Here is a 17,501-nt window from a genome sequence, read left to right as displayed (position 1 = left end):
TTCCGATCTGCCTGAAACTTCACATGGTTGATAAAAGTCCTCTCCTGAACGCATCTACATGCCAATATTGAATCTGTCATAGCGCCACCTGCTGGCAGAAGGTAGTTTTGCTTACAACTCAGCCCCACAATGTCTAATCTGCCTGAAACTTCACATGGTTGATTAAAATCCTCTTCTGAAGACATCTACATACCAACATTAGGACAGTCAAGCGCCACCTGCTGGCAACAGGAAGTTTGGCTTATAACTTAGCCAAACAACGTCCGACCTGCCTGAAACTTCACATGGTTGATAAGATTCCTCTCCTGAAGACATCTACATACCAATCTTGAGTCACAGTCATAGCGCCACCTGCTGACAGGAGAAATTTTGGCATAAATCTGTGATTTTCTTGGCTTCTTTATATATATCGGCTCAAAATATTATTGTTCGTTGTTCTCTATCATCCTGAGGCCACCGGGCAGCGGTGAGCCCGGGTGCGAGGTCCCTATCATCGCTGCTCGCAGCTTTAATTATTATTATTATTATTCTTTTCCGGAATGAATCGCGATTTTGAGGGGCTAAACATGCCCGAAAACTCACGGAACTTTGCACACGCCTCAGAAGTGGCGAAAATTTACGTTTATTATGGGTCTCGGAAGTGGGCGTGGCAAAATGACTCGACAGCGCCACCTAGAAAAATTAAACGGACGAGCCCCCGATCCACGAATCACGCACATGCACGAAAATTGGCACACACCTCAAACATGCCAAAACATACGAAAAAGTCTCTTGGAGCCATATCTCAAACCCAACAGGAAGTCAGATATTTTTAACTTCCTGCAGCGAAAAAGTGGCATTTTTGCCATTTCCAGGCGTTGTATTTTAACGAACTCCTCCTAGGGATTTTATCCGATCAACACCAAAATTAGGTTTTGTCATCTAAAGGCCTTGGCGATGTTAAATTGCGAAGCTTTAGAGTTTTCGTCGATGGGTGTGTCCGTGGCGGCTTCGCAAACTTTGACGATTCGCCACAAAACAGGAAGTCATTATAACTCAGTGATACATTATCCGATCTGCCTCAAAATTCACACGCTTGATAAGCGTCCTGACCTGAACACGTTTACATGCCACTATCCAGATACAGTTATAGCGCCACCTGCTGGCCACAGGAAATGACATGTTTTACAGTGTGACAAACTCCTCCCACAAACTTTATTGTACCAGCACCAAATTTGAGTGGTGTTATCTGAAAGCTCTAGCGATGATATATTGTGAAGATCTAGAGTTTTCGCAGAGGGGCGTGTCCGTGGCGGCATGACAAACCTCATCGCTTCGCCAAGGAACAGGAAGTCCTCATAACTCAACCACACAAAGTCTGATCAGCCTGAAACTTCATATGGTTGATATACGTCATCTCTTGAACACATCCACATAACAATAGTGAAGTGGGCGTGGCAAAATGACTCGACAGCGCCACCTATAAAAATTAAACGGACGAGCCCCTGATCTACGAATCACGCACATACACGAAAATTGGCACACACCTCAACCACGCCAAAACATACGAAAAAGTCTCTTGGAGCCATATCTCAAACCCAACAAGAAGTCGGATATTTTTAACTTCCTGCGGCAAATAAGTGGCATTTTTGCCATTTCCAGGCGTTGTATTTTAACGAACTCCTCCTAGGGATTTTATCTGATCGACACCAAAATTAGGTTTTGTCATCTAAAGGCCTTGGCGATGTTAAATTGTGAAGCTTTAGAGTTTTTGTCAATGGGCGTGTCCGTGGCGGCCTCGCAAACTTTGACGATTCGCCACAAAATCGGAAGTCATTATAACTCAGGCATGCATTATCTAATCTGCCTCAAAATTCACATGTTTAATAAGAGTCCTGACCTGAACACATTTACATGCCAATATCCAGATACAGTTACAGCGCCACCTGCTGGCCACAAGAAATGTCATGATTTACAGAGTAATAAACTCCTCCCACAAAATTTTTCGTATCAGCTCCAAGTTTGGTTGGTTGTTATCTGAAAGTTCTAGCAATTACATTTTGTTAGGGTCTGAAAATTTCACAGAAGGGCGTGTCTGTGGCGGCATGACAAACCTCAACGCTTCGCCATGGAACAGGAAGTCCTCATAACTCAACCACACAAAGTCCGATCAGCCTGAAACTTCACATGGTTGATAAAAGTCCTCCCCTGAACACATTCACATAACAATATTGAGTCACAGTCATAGCGCCACCTGATAGCAGAAGGTAGTTTGGCTTATAACTCAGCCAAACAATGTCCGATCTGCCTGAAAATTCACAGGTTAGATGAGATGCCTCTCCTAAAGACATCTACATGCCGATCTTGAGTCACAGTCATAGCGCCACCTGCTGACAGGAGGAAGTTTTGCATAAATCTGTGATTTTTCTCAGGTTCTTTATATATATCGGCTGAAATTAATATTGTTCGCTGTTCTCTGTTATCCTGAGGCTACCGGGCGGCGGTGAGCCTGGGTGCGAGGTCCCTATCATCGCTGCTTGCAGCTTTAATTAGGGACCGAGCACCGAAACGGTGCGTAGGCCCTATTGGAATTGCTCCGTTTATTATTAGGGACCGAGCACCGAAACGGTGCGTAGGCCCTATTGGAATTGCTCCGTTTTTTATTATTATTATTATTATTATTATTCCGCCCCCTATCGGGGCACTTTTGAGGGTCTAAACATGCCCGAAAACTCATGAAAATTTGCACACACACCAAACCCGGTGTAAATAGCAGGTTGATATGGGTCTCGGAAGTGGGCGTGGCAAAATGACTCGACAGCGCCACCTAGAAAAATTAAACGGACGAGCCCCCGATCCACGAATCACACACATGCACGAAAATTGGCACACACCTCAAACACGCCAAAACATACGAAAAAGTCTCTTGGAGCCATATCTCAAACCCAACAGGAAGTCGGATATTTTTGACTTCCTGCGCCGAAAAAGTGGCGTTTTTGCCATTTCCAGGCGTTATATTTTAACGAACTCCTCCTAGGGATTTTATCCGATCGACACCAAAATTGAGTTTTGTCATCTAAAGGCCTTGGCGATGTTAAATTGCGAAGCTTTAGAGTTTTCGTCGATGGACGTGTCCGTGGCGGCCTCGCAAACTTTGACGATTCGCCACAAAACAGGAAGTCGTTATAACTCAGGCATGCATTACCCGATCTGCCTCAAAATTCACACGTTTGATAAGAGTCTTGACCTGAACACGTTTACATGCCAATATCCAGATACAGTTATAGCGCCACCTGCTGGCCACAGGAAATGACATGTTTTACACTGTAACAAACTCCTCCCACAAATTTTATGGTATCAGCACCAAAATTGAGTGGTGTCATCTGAAAGCTCTAGCGGTGATATATTGTAAAGATCTAGAGTTTTTGCAGAGGGGCGTGTCCGTGGCGGCATGACAAACCTCAACGCTTCGCCAAGGAACAGGAAGTCCTCATAACTCAACCACACAAAGTCTGATCAGCCTGAAACTTCATATGGTTGATATACGTCATCTCTTGAACACATCCACATAACAATATTGAAGTGGGCGTGGCAAAATGACTCGACAGCACCACCTAGAAAAATTAAACGGACGAGCCCCTGATCTACGAATCACGCACATGCGCGAAAATTGGCACACACCTCAAACACGCCAAAACATACGAAAAAGTCTCTTGGAGCCATATCTCAAACCCAACAGGAAGTCGGATATTTTTAACTTCCTGCTGCAAATAAGTGGCATTTTTGCCATTTCCAGGCGTTGTATCTTAACGAACTCCTCCTAGGGATTTTATGCTATCGACACCAAAATTGGGTTTTGTCATCTAAAGGCCTTGGCGATGTTAAATTGCGGAGCTTTATAGTTTTTGTCGATGGGCGTGTCCGTGGCGGCCCCGCAAACTTTGACGATTCGCCACAAAACCGGAAGTCATTATAACTTAGGCATGCATTACCCGATCTGCCTCAAAATTCACACGTTTAATAAGAGTCCAGACCAGAACACGTTTACATGCCAATATCCAGATACAGTTATATCGCCACCTGCTGGCCACAGGAAATGTCATGATTTACAGAGTAACAAACTCCTCCCACAATTTTTTTTTGTATCAGCACCAAGTTTGGTGGGTTGTTATCTGAAAGCTTAAGTGATGATATTTTGTGAAGGTCTAGAGTTTTTGCAGAGGGGCGTGTCCGTGGCGGCATGACAAACCTCAACGCTTCGCAGTGGAACAGGAAGTCCTTATATCTCAACCACACAAAGTCAGATCAGCCTGAAACTTCACATGGCTCAGAAAAGTCCTCTTCTGAACACATCCCCAAAACAGTAATGAGTCAGTCATAACGCCACCTGCTGGCAGAAGGTAGATAGGCTTATAACTCAGCCAAACAACATCCGATCTGCCTGAAACTTCACATGGTTGTTTAAATTCCATTACTGAAGGCATCTACATGCCAATCTTAAGTCACAGTTATAGCGCCACTTGCTGGCAGATGGTAGTTTGCATTATAACTCAACCACACAAAGTCCGATCTGCCTGAAAGTTTACATGGTTGATAAAAGTCCTCTGCTGAACACATCTACATAACAACATTGAGTCTGTCGTAGCGCCACCTGCTGACAAAAGGCAGTTTGGCTTATAACTCAGCTAAACAATGTCCGATCTGCCTAAAACTTCACATGGTTGATAAGTTTCCTCTCCTGAAGACATCTACATGCCAATCATGAGTCAGTTATAGCGCCACCTGCTGACAGGAGGAAGTTTGGCAAAAATCAGTGATTTTCTCAGATTTTTTTAATATATCGGCTTAAATTATTACTGTTCGCTGTTCTCTGTCATCCTGAGGCCACCGGGTGGCGGTGAGCCCGGGTGCGAGGTCCCTATCATCGCTGCTTGCAGCTTTAATTGTTATTAGGGACCGAGCACCGAAACGGTGCGTAGGCCCTATTGGAATTGCTCCGTTTTTTATTAGGGACCGAGCACCGAAACGGTGCGTAGGCCCTATTGGAATTGCTCCGTTTATTATTATTATTATTATTATTATTATTCTTCTCTCCAATGAATCGCGATTTAGAGGGGCTAAACATGCCCGAAAACTCACGCAACTTTGCACACGCCTCAGAAGTGGCGAAAATTTACGTTTATTATGGGTCTCGGAAGTGGGTGTGGCAAAATGACTCGACAGCGCCACCTAGAAAAATTAAACGGACGAGCCCCCGATCTACGAATCACGCACATGCACGAAAATTGGCACACACCTCAAACATGCCAAAACATACGAAAAAGTCTCTTGGAGCCATATCTCAAACCCAACAGGAAGTTGGATATTTTTGACTTCCTGTGGCGAAAAAGTGGCGTTTTTGCCATTTTCAGGCGTTGTACTTTAACGAACTCCTCCTAGGGATTTTATCCGATCGACACTAAAATTGGGTTTTGTCATCTAAAGGCCTTGGCGATGTTAAATTGCGAAGCTTTAGAGTTTTCGTCGATGGGCGTGTCCGTGGCTGCCTCGCAAACTTTGACGATTCGCCACGAAACAGGAAGTCGTTATAACTCAGGCATGCATTATCCGATCAGCTTCAAATTTCACACGTTTGATAAGAGTCCTGACCTGAACACGTTTACATGCCGATATCCAGATATAGTTATAGCGCCACCTGCTGGCCACAGGAAATGACATGTTTTACAGAGTAACAAACTCCTCCCACAAATTTTTTTGTATCAGCACTAAATTTGGGTTGTGTTATCTAAAAGCTCTAGCAATGATATATTGTGAAGATCTAGACTTTTTGCAGAGGGGCGTGTCCGTGGCGGCATGACAAACCTCAACGCTTCGCCATGGAACAGGAAGTTCTTATAACTCAACCACACAATGTCTGATCTGCCTGAAACTTCACATGGTTGATAAAAGTCCTCTCCTGAACACATCCACATAACAATATTGAAGTGGGTGTGGCAATATGGCTCGACAGCGCCACCTATAAAAATTAAAAGGACGAGCCCCCGATCTATGAATCACGCACATGCACAAAAATTGGCACACACCTCAAACACGCTAAAACATACGAAAAAGTCTCTTGGAGCTATATCTCAAACTCAACAGGAAGTCGGATATTTTTAACTTCCTGCGGCGAATAAGTGGCAGTTTTGCCATTTCCAGGCGTTGTATTTTAACGAACTCCTCCTAGGGATTTTATCTGATCGACACCAAAATTGGGTTTTGTCATCTAAAGGCCTTAGCGATGTTAAATTGCGAAGATTTTGAGTTTTTGTCGATGGGCGTGTCCGTGGCGGCCTCGCAAACTTTGATGATTCGCCACAAAACAGGAAGTCGTTATAACTTAGGCATGCATTATCCGATCTGCCTCAAAATTCACACGTTTGATAAGAGTCCTGACCTGAATACGTTTACATGGCGATATCCAGATATAGTTATAGCGCCACCTGCTGGCCTCAGGAAATGACATGTTTTACACTGTAACAAACTCCTCCCACAAATTTTATGGTATTAGCACCAAATTTGAGTGGTGTCATCTGAAAGCTCTAGCGATGATATATTGTGAAGATCTAGAGTTTTCGGAGAGGGGCGTGTCCGTGGCGGCATGACAAACCTCAACGCTTCGCCATGGAACAGGAAGTCCTCATAACTCAACCTTACAAAGTCCGATCAGCCTGAAACTTCATATGGTTGATAAAAGTCCTCCCCTGAATACATCCACATAACAATATTGAAGTGGGCGTGGCAAAATGAATCGACAGCGCCACCTAGAAAAATTAAACGGACGAGCCCCTGATCTACGAATTACGCACATGCACGAAAATTGGCACACACCTCAAACACGCCAAAACATATGAAAAAGTCTCTTGGAGCCATATCTCAAACCCAACAGGAAGTCAGATATTTTTAACTTCCTGCTGCAAATAAGTGGCATTTTTGCCATTTCCAGGCGTTGTATTTTAACGAACTCCTCCTAGGGATTTTATGCTATCGACACCAAAATTGGGTTTTGTCATCTAAAGGCCTTGGCGATGTTAAATTGCGGAGCTTTATAGTTTTTGTCGATGGGCGTGTCCGTGGCGGCCCCGCAAACTTTGATGATTCGCCACAAAACCGGAAGTCATTATAACTCAGGCATGCATTATCAGATCTGCCTCAAAATTCACATGTTTAATAAGAGTCCAGACCAGAACACGTTTACATGCCAATATCCAGATGCAGTTATAGCGCCACCTGCTGGCCACAGGAAATGTCATGATTTACAGAGTAATAAACTCCTCCCACAAATTTTTTCGTATCAGCACCAAATTTGGTGGGTTGTTATCTGAAAGCTTAAGTGATGATATATTGTCAAGATCTAGAGTTTTTTGCAGAGGGGTGTGTCCGTGGCGGCAGGACAAACCTCAACGCTTCGCCGTGGAACAGGAAGTCCTTATATCTCAACCACACAAAGTCAGATCAGCCTGAAACTTCACATGGCTCATAAAAGTCCTCTTCTGAACACATCCCCAAAACAGTAATGAGTCAGTCATAACGCCACCTGCTGGCAGAAGGTAGATAGGCTTATAACTCAGCCAAACAACATCCGATCTGCCTGAAACTTCACATGGTTGATTAAATTCCATTACTGAAGGCATCTACATGCAAATCTTAAGTCACAGCTATAGCGCCACCTGCTGGCAGATGGTAGTTTGCATTATAACTCAACCACACAAAGTCCTATCTGCCTGAAAGTTCACATGGTTGATAAAATTCCTCTCCTGAACACATCTACATAACAACATTGAGTCTGTCATAGCGCCACCTGCTGACAAAAGGCAGTTTGGCTTATAACTCAGCTAAACAATGTTCGATCTGCCTGAAACTTCACATGGTTGATAAGATTCCTCTCCTGGTGACATCTACCTGCCAATCTTGAGTCACAGTCATAGCGCCACCTGCTGAGAGGAGGAGGTTTTGCATAAATCTGTGATTTTCTCAGATTTTTTAAATATATCGGCTTAAATTATTACTGTTCGCTGTTCTCTGTCATACTGAGGCCACCGGGCGGCGGTGAGCCCGGGTGCGAGGTCCCTATCATCGCTGCTTGCAGCTTTAATTATTAGGGACCGAGCACCGAAACGGTGCGTAGGCCCTATTGGAATTGCTCCGTTTTTTATTATTAGGGACCGAGCACCGAAACGGTGCGTAGGCCCTATTGGAATTGCTCCGTTTATTATTATTATTATTATTATTATTATTATTATTATTATTATTCTCGTCCGGAATGAATCGCGGTTTTGAGGGGCTAAACATGCCCGAAAACTCACAAAACTTTGCACACGCCTCAGAAGTGGTGAAAATTTACGTTTATTATGGGCTTCGGAAGTGGGCGTGGCAAAATGACTCAACAGCGCCACCTAGAAAAATTAAACGGACGAGCCCCCGATACACGAATCACGCACATGCACGAAAATTGGCACACACCTCAAACATGCCAAAACATACGAAAAAGTCTCTTGCAGCCATATCTCAAACCCAACAGGAAGTCAGATATTTTTAACTTCCTGTGGCGAAAAAGTGGCGTTTTTGCCATTTCCAGGCGTTGTATTTTAACGAACTCCTCCTAGGGATTTTATCCGATCGACACCAAAATTGGGTTTTGTCATCTAAAGGCCTTGGCGATGTTAAATTGCGAAGCTTTAGAGTTTTCATCGATGGGCGTGTCCGTGGCGGCCTCGCAAACTTTGACGATTCGCCACAAAACAGGAAGTCGTTATAACTCAGGCATGCATTATCCGATCTGCCTCAAAATTTACACGTTTGATAAGAGTCCTGACCTGAACACGTTTACATGCCGATATCCAGATACAGTTATAGCGCCACCTGCTGACCACAGGAAATGACATGTTTTACACTGTAACAAACTCCTCCCACAAATTTTATGGTATCAGCACCAAATTTGAGTGCTGTCATCTGAAAGCTCTAGCGATGATATATTGTGAAGATCTAGAGTTTTCGCAGAGGGGCGTGTCCGTGGCGGCATGACAAACCTCAACGCTTCGCCATGGAACAGGAAGTCCTCATAACTCGACCACACAAAGTCTGATCAGCCTGAAACTTCCTATGGTTGATATACGTCATCTCTTGAACACATCCACATAACAATATTGAAGTGGGCGTGGCAAAATGACTCGACAGCGCCACCTAGAAAAATTAAACGGACGAGCCCCCGATCCACGAATCACGCACATGCGCGAAAATTGGCACACACCTCAAACACGCCAAAACATACGAAAAAGTCTCTTGGAGCCATATCTCAAACCCAACAGGAAGTCAGATATTTTTAACTTCCTGCTGCAAATAAGTGGCATTTTTGCCATTTCCAGGCGTTGTATCTTAACGAACTCCTCCTAGGGATTTTATACTATCGACACCAAAATTGGGTTTTGTCATCTAAAGGCCTTGGTGATGTTAAATTGCGGAGCTTCATAGTTTTTGTCGATGGGCGTGTCCGTGGCGGCCCCGCAAACTTTGACGATTCGCCACAAAACAGGAAGTCATTATAACTCAGGCATGCATCACCCGATCTGCCTCAAAATTCACATGTTTAATAAGAGTCCAGACCAGAACACGTTTACATGCCAATATCCAGATACAGTTATAGCGCCACCTGCTGGCCACAGGAAATGTCATGATTTACAGCGTAATAAACTCCTCCCACAAATTTTTTCGTATCAGCACCAAATTTGGTGGGTTGGTATCTGAAAGCTTAAGTGATGATATATTGTCAAGATCTAGAGTTTTTGCAGAGGGGCGTGTCCGTGGCATCATGACAAACCCCAACACTTCGCCGTGGAACAGGAAGTCCTTATATCTCAACCACACAAAGTCAGATCAGCCTGAAACTTCACATGGCTCATAAAAGTCCTCTTCTGAACACATCCCCAAAACAGTAATGAGTCAGTCATAACGCCACCTGCTGGCAGAAGGTTGATAGGCTTATAACTCAGCCAAACAACATCCGATCAGCCTGAAACTTCACATGGTTGATTAAATTCCATTACTGAAGGCATCTACATGCCAATCTTAAGTCATAGTTATAGCGCCACCTGCTGGCAGATGGTAGTTTGCATTATAACTCAACCACACAAAGTCTGATCTGCCTGAAAGTTCACATGGTTGACAAAAGTCCTCTCCTGAACACATTTACATAACAACATTGAGTCTGTCATAGCGCCACCTGCTGACAAAAGGCAGTTTGGCTTATAATTCAGCTAAACAACGTCCGACCTGCCTGAAAATTCACATGGTTGATAAGATTTCTCTCCTGAAGACATCTACATGCCAATCTTGAGTCACAGTCATAGCGCCAACTGCTGACAGGAGGAAGTTTGCCATAAATCTATGATTTTCTCGGCTTCTTTATATATATCGGCTTAAAATATTATTGTTCGCTGTTCTCTGTCATCCTGAGGCCACAGGGCGGCGGTGAGCCTGGGTGCGAGGTCCCTATCATCGCTGCTTGCAGCTTTAATTATTATTATTATTATTATTCCGCCCCCTATCGGGGCACTTTTGAGGGTCTAAACATGCCCGAAAACTCATGAAAATTTGCACACACACCAAACGCGGTGTAAATAGCAGGTTGATATGTGTCTCGGAAGTGGGCGTGGCAAATTGACTCGACAGCGCCACCTAGAAAAATTAAACGGACGAGCCCCCGATACACGAATCACACACATGCACGAAAATTGGCACACACCTCAAACATGCCAAACCATACGAAAAAGTCTCTTGGAGCCATATCTCAAACCCAACAGGAAGTCGGATATTTTTAACTTCCTGCGGCGAAAAAGTGGCGTTTTTGCCATTTCCAGGCGTTGTATTTTAACAAACTCCTCCTAGGGATTTTATCCGATCGACACCAAAATTGGGTTTTGTCATCTAAAGGCCTTGGCGATGTTAAATTGCGAAGCTTTAGAGTTTTCGTCGATGGGCGTGTCCGTGGCGCCCTCGCAAACTTTGATGATTCGCCACAAAACAGGAAGTCGTTATAACTCAGGCATGCATTATCAGATCTGCCTCAAAATTCACACGCTTCATAAGCGTCCTGACCTGAACACGTTTACATGCCAATATCCAGATATAGTTATAGCGCCACCTGCTGGCCACAGGAAATGACATGATTTACGGAGTAATAAACTCCTCCCACAAATTTTTTCGTATCAGCACCAAAATTGTGTGGTGTTATCTGAAAGCTCTAGCGATGATATATTGTGAAGATCTAGAGTTTTCGCAGAGGGGCGTGTCCGTGGCGGTATGACAAACCTCAACGCTTCGCCATGGAACAGGAAGTCCTTATAACTCAACCACACAATGTCCGATCTGCCTGAAACTTCACATGGTTGATAAAAGTCCTCTTCTGAACACATACTCATAACAATATTGAAGTAGGCGTGGCAAAATGACTCGACAGCGCCACCTATAAAAGTTTAACGGACGAGCCCCCGATCTACGAATCACGCACATGCACGAAAATTGGCACACACCTCAAACATGCCAAAACATACGAAAAAGTCTCTTGGAGCGGAATCTCAAACCCAACAGGAAGTCGGATTTTTTTTACTTCCTGCGGCGAATAAGTGGCATTTTTGCCATTTCCAGGCATTGTATCTTAACGAACTCCTCCTAGGGATTTTATCTGATCGACAGCAAAATTGGGTTTTGTCATCTAAAGGCCTTGGCGATGTTAAATTGCGAAGCTTTAGAGTTTTTGTCGATGGGCGTGTCCGTGGCGGCCTCGCAAACTTTGACGATTCGCCACAAAACAGGAAGTCGTTATAACTCAAGCATGCATTATCCGTTCTGCCTCAAAATTCACATGTTTAATAAGAGTCCTGACCTGAACATGTTTACATGCCGTTATCCAGATATAGTTATAGCGCCACCTGCTAGCCACAGGAAATGTCATGATTTACAGAGTAATAAACTCCTCCCACAAATTTTTTCGTATCAGCTCCAAATTTGGTTGGTTGTTATCTGAAAGCTCAAGCGATGATATATTTTGAAGATCTAGAGTTTTTGCAGAGGGGCGTGTTTGTGGTGGCTTGACAAACCTCAACGCTTCGCCATGAAACAGGAAGTCCTTATAACTCAATCACACAATGTCTGATCTGCCTGAAACTTCACATGGTTGATTAAATTCATCTCCTGAACACATCCAGATAACAATATTGAGTCAGTCATAGCGCCACCTGCTGGCAGAAGGTAGTTTGGCTCATAAGTCAGCCACACAATGTCTGATATGCCTGAATCTTTACATGGTTGATTAAAGTCCTCTCCTGAAGAAATCTACATTGCAATATTGAGTCACAGTCATAGCGCCACCTGCTAGCAGATGGTAGTTTAGCTTATAACTCAGCCACACAATGTATGACCTGCCTGAAACTTCACATGGTTGATAAAATTCCTCTCCTGAACACATCTACATGCCAATCTTAAGTCATAGTCATAGCGCCACCTGCTGACAGGAGAAAGTTTGGCTTAAATTTGTGATTTTCCCAGGTTCTTTATATATATCGGCTTAGATTAATATTGTTTGCTGTTCTCTGTCATCCTGAGGCCACCGGGTGGCGGTAAGCCCGGGTGCGAGGTCCCTATCATCGCTGCTTGCAGCTTTAATTATTATTATTATTATTCCGCCCCCTATCGGGGCACTTTTGAGGGTCTAAACATGCCCGAAAACTCATGAAAATATGCACACACACCAAACGCGGTGTAAATAGCAGGTTGATATGGGTCTCGGAAGTGGGTGTGGCAAAATGACTCCACAGCGCCACCTAGAAAAATTAAACGGACGAGCCCCCGATACACGAATCACGCACATGCACCAAAATTGGCACACACCTCAAACACACCAAACCATACGAAAAAGTCTCTTGGAGCCATATCTCAAACCCAACAGGAAGTCGGATATTTTTAACTTCCTGCGGTGAAAAAGTGGCAATTTTGCCATTTCCAGGCGTTGTATTTTAACGAACTCCTCCTAGGGATTTTATTCGATCGACACCAAAATCAGATTTTGTCATCTAAAGGCCTTGGCGATGTTAAATTGCGAAGCTTTAGAGTTTTCGTCGATGGGCGTGTCCGTGGGGGCCTCACAAACTTTGACGATTCGCCACTAAACAGGAAGTCGTTATAACTCAGGCATGCAATATCCGATCTGCCTCAAAATTCACACCTTTGATAACAGTCCTGACCTGAACACGTTTACATGCCGATATCCAGATACAGTTATAGCGCCACCTGCTGGCCACAGGAAATGACATGATTTACGGAGTAATAAACTCCTCCCACAAATTTTATCGTATAAGCAGCAAAATTGGGTGGTGTTATCTGAAAGCTCTAGCGATGATATATTGTGAAGATCTAGAGTTTTCGCAGAGGGGCGTGTCCGTGGCGGTATGACAAACCTCAACGCTTCGCCATGGAACAGGAAGTCCTTATAACTCAACCACACAATGTCCGATCAGCCTGAAACTTCACATGGTTGATAAACGTCATCTCTTGAACACATCCACATAACAATATTGAAGTGGGCGTGGCAAAATGACTCGACAGCGCCACCTAGAAAAATTAAACGGACAAGCCCCCGATCTACGAATCACGCACATGCACAAAAATTGGCACACACCTCAAACATGGCAAAACATACGAAAAAGTCTCTTGGAGCCATATCTCAAACCCAACAGGAAGTCGGATATTTTTAACTTCCTGTGGCGAAAAAGTGGCGCTTTTGCCATTTCCAGGCGTTGTATTTTAACGAACTCCTCCTAGGAATTTTATCCGATCGACACCAAAATTGGGTTTTGTCATCTTAAAGCCTTGGTGATGTTAAATTGCGAAGCTTTAGAGTTTTCATCGATGGGCGTGTCCGTGGCGGCCTCGCAAACTTTGATTCACCACAAAACAGGAAGTTGTTATAACTCAGGCATGGAATATTCGATCTGCCTCAAAATTCACACATTTTATAGCAGTCCTGACCTGAACACGTTTACGTGCCGATATCCAGTTACAGTTATAGCGCCACCTGCTGGCCACAGGAAATGACATGTTTGACACTGTAACAAACTCCTTCCACAAACTTTCACGTATCAGCACCAAAATAGAGTGGTGTCATCTGAAAGCTCTAGCGATGATATATTGTGAAGATCTAGAGTTTTTGCAGAGGGGCGTGTCTGTGGCGGCATGACAAACCTCAACGCTTCGCCATGGAACAGGAAGTTATTATAACTGAACCACACAATGTCTGATCTGCCTGAAACTTCACATGATTGATAAACGTCCTCTCCTGAGCACATCTACATAATAATATTGAGTCATAGCGCCACCTGCTGGCAGAAGGAAGTTTGGCTTGTAACTCGGCCATACAATGTCAGATCTGCCTAAAATCTCACATGGTTGATAAAAGTCCTCGCCTTAGCACATCTATATAATAATATTGAGTCTTTAATAGCGCCACCTGCTGGAAGAAGGTAGTTTGTCTTATAACACAATCTCCACACAATCTCTGATCTGCCTGAAACTTCACATGGTTGATAAAAGTCCACTCCTGAACACATCCACATAACAATATTGAGTCAGTCATAACGCCACCTGCTGGCAGAAGGTAGTTTGCCTGATAACTCAGCCACACAATGTCCCATGTGCCTGAAACTTCACATGGTTGATAAGATTCTTCTCTGGAAGACATCTACATGCCAATCTTGAGTCACAGTTATAGCGCCACCTGCTGACAGGAGGAAGTTTGGCATAAATATGTGATTTTCTTAGATTTTTTAAATATATTGGCTTAAATTATTATTGTTCGCTGTTCTCTGTCATCGTAGGGTCACCGGGCGGCGGTGAGCCCGGGTGCGAGGTCCCTATCATCGCTGCTTGCAGCTTTAATTATTATTATTCTTCCGACTTCTTCCGCAGAATGAATCGCAGTTTTGAGGGGCTAAACATGCCTGAAAACTCACGAAACTTTGCACACGCCTCAGAAGTGGCGAAAATTTACGTTTGTTATGGGCTTCGGAAGTGGGCGTGGCAAAATGACTCGACAGCGCCACCTAGAAAAATTAAATTGACGAGCCCCCGATCCACGAATCACGCACATGCATGAAAATTGGCACACACCTCAAACATGCCAAACCATACGAAAAAGTCTCTTGGAGCCATATCTCAAACCCAACAGGAAGTCGGATATTTTTAACTTCCTGCAGCGAAAAAGTGGCGTTTTTGCCATTTCCAGGCGTTGTATTTTAACGAACTCCTCCTAGGGATTTTATCCGATCAACACCAAAATTGGGTTTTGGCATCTAAAGGCCTTGGCGATGTTAAATTGCGAAGCTTTAGAGTTTTCATCGATGGGCGTGTCCGTGGCGGCCTCGCAAACTTTGACGATTCGCCACAAAACAGGAAGTCATTATAACTCAGGCATGCATTATCCGATCTGCCTCAAAATTCACACGTTTGATAAGAGTCCTGACCTGAATACGTTTAAATGCCACTATCCAGATACAGTTACAGCGCCACCTGCTGGCCACAGGAAATGACATGATTTACGGAGTAACAAACTCCTCCCACAAATTTTATCGTATCAGCACCAAAATTGAGTGGTGTTATCTGAAAGCTCTAGCGATGTTATATTGTGAAGATCTAGAGTTTTCACAGAGGGGCGTGTCCATGGCGGCATGACAAACCTCAACGCTTCGCCATGGAACAGGAAGTCCTTATAACTCAACTACACAATGTCCGATCTGCCTGAAACTTCACATGGTTGATAAACGTCATCTCTTGAACACATCCACATAACAATATTGAAGTGGGCGTGGCAAAATGACTCAACAGCGCCACCTAGAAAAATTAAACGGACGAGCCCCCGATCTAAAAATTACGCACATGCACAAAAATTGGCACACACCTCAAACATGCCAAAACATACGAAAAAGTCTCTTGGAGCCATATCTCAAACCCAACAGGAAGTCGGATATTTTTAACTTCCTGTGGCGAAAAAGTGGCGCTTTTGCCATTTTCAGGTGTTGTATTTTAACGAACTCCTCCTAGGGATTTTATCTGATAAACACCAAAATTGGGTTTTGTCATCTTAAAGCCTTGGTGATGTTAAATTGCGAAGCTTTAGAGTTTTCATCGATGGGCGTGTCCGTGGCGGCCTCGCAAACTTTGACGACTCGCCACAAAACAGGAAGTCGTTATAACTCAGGCATGCAATATTCGATCTGCCTCAAAATTCACACATTTAATAACAGTCCTGACCTGATCAGGTTTACGTGCCGATATCCAGTTACAGTTATAGCGCCACCTGCTGGCCACAGGAAATGACATGTTTGACACTGTAACAAACTCCTTCCACAAGCTTTCCCGTATCAGCACCAAATTAGAGTGGTGTCATCTGAAAGCTCTAGCGATGATATATTGTAAAGATCTAGAGTTTTTGCAGAGGGGCGTGTCTGTGGTGGCATGACAAACCTCAACGCTTCGCCATGGAACAGGAATTTCTTATAACTCAACCACACAATGTCTGATCTGCCTGAAACTTCACATGATTGATAAAAGTCCTCTCCTGAACACATCCACATAACAATATTGAGTTAGTCATAGCGCAACCTGCTGGCAGAAGGTAGTTTGGCTTGTAACTCGGCCACACAATGTCCGATCTGCCTGAAACTTCACATGGTTGATGAAAGTCCTCTCTTGAGCACATCTACATGATAATATTGAGTCAGAGTCATAGCGCCACCTGCTGGCAGAAGGAATTTTGGCTTGTAACTCGGCCACACAATGTCAGATCTGCCTAAAATTTCACATGGTTGATGAAAGTCCTCTCCTAAACACATCTACATAATAATATTGAGTCTTTCATAGCGCCACCTGCTGGCAGAATGTAGTTTGTCTTTAAACACAATCTCCACACAATCTCTGATCTGCCTGAAACTTCACATGGTTTATAAAAGTCATCTCCTGAACACATCCACATAACAATATTGAGTCAGTCATAACGCCACCTGCTGGCAGAAGGTAGTTTGGCTTATAACTCAGCCACACAATGTCCCATGTGCCTGAAACTTCACATGGTTGATAAGATTCCTCTCCGGAAGACATCTACATGCCAATCTTAAGTCACAGTTATAGCGCCACCTGCTGACAGGAGGAAGTTTGGCATAAATCTGTGATTTTCTTAGATTTTTTTATATATTGGCTTAAATTAATATTGTTCGCTGTTCTCTGTCATCGTAAGGTCACCGGGCGGCGGTGAGCCCGGGTGCGAGGTCCCTATCATCGCTGCTTGCAGCTTTAATTATTGTTGTCTTTATAAACCTTGTTATGTTGTGTTTAGTTTGCCTTTGGATTTTTGCTGTTTGCTCGTGCACCCTGTTCACCCGATTCTGGTTTGTTTTGTCCAGCTCTTATCTGTACCTAGTCTGCTCACTGACTCATCG

The 17,501-nt window shown here is 43.9% G+C and overlaps 2 protein-coding genes across 4 annotated transcripts in view; one reads left to right on the top strand and one right to left on the bottom strand.

The window, feature by feature from the left end:
- The window catches only part of LOC148682569 (uncharacterized), a 1,090,975-nt gene that overhangs the window by 651,178 nt on the left and 422,296 nt on the right, over nt 1-17,501 (top strand). The gene's annotated exons all lie outside the window — the stretch shown is intronic.
- The window catches only part of LOC799502 (protein NLRC3), a 93,240-nt gene that overhangs the window by 60,007 nt on the left and 15,732 nt on the right, over nt 1-17,501 (bottom strand). The window lies entirely within an intron of this gene.

The sequence above is a fragment of the Danio rerio genome, chromosome 4 (genome assembly GCF_052040795.2).
Source record: "Danio rerio strain M-AB ecotype USA chromosome 4, GRCz13ab, whole genome shotgun sequence".
In the NCBI taxonomy this organism is placed as follows: domain Eukaryota; kingdom Metazoa; phylum Chordata; class Actinopteri; order Cypriniformes; family Danionidae; genus Danio; species Danio rerio.
The sequence above is the reverse complement of the archived record's forward strand: the minus strand, read 5'-3'. Positions and strand labels throughout refer to the sequence as shown.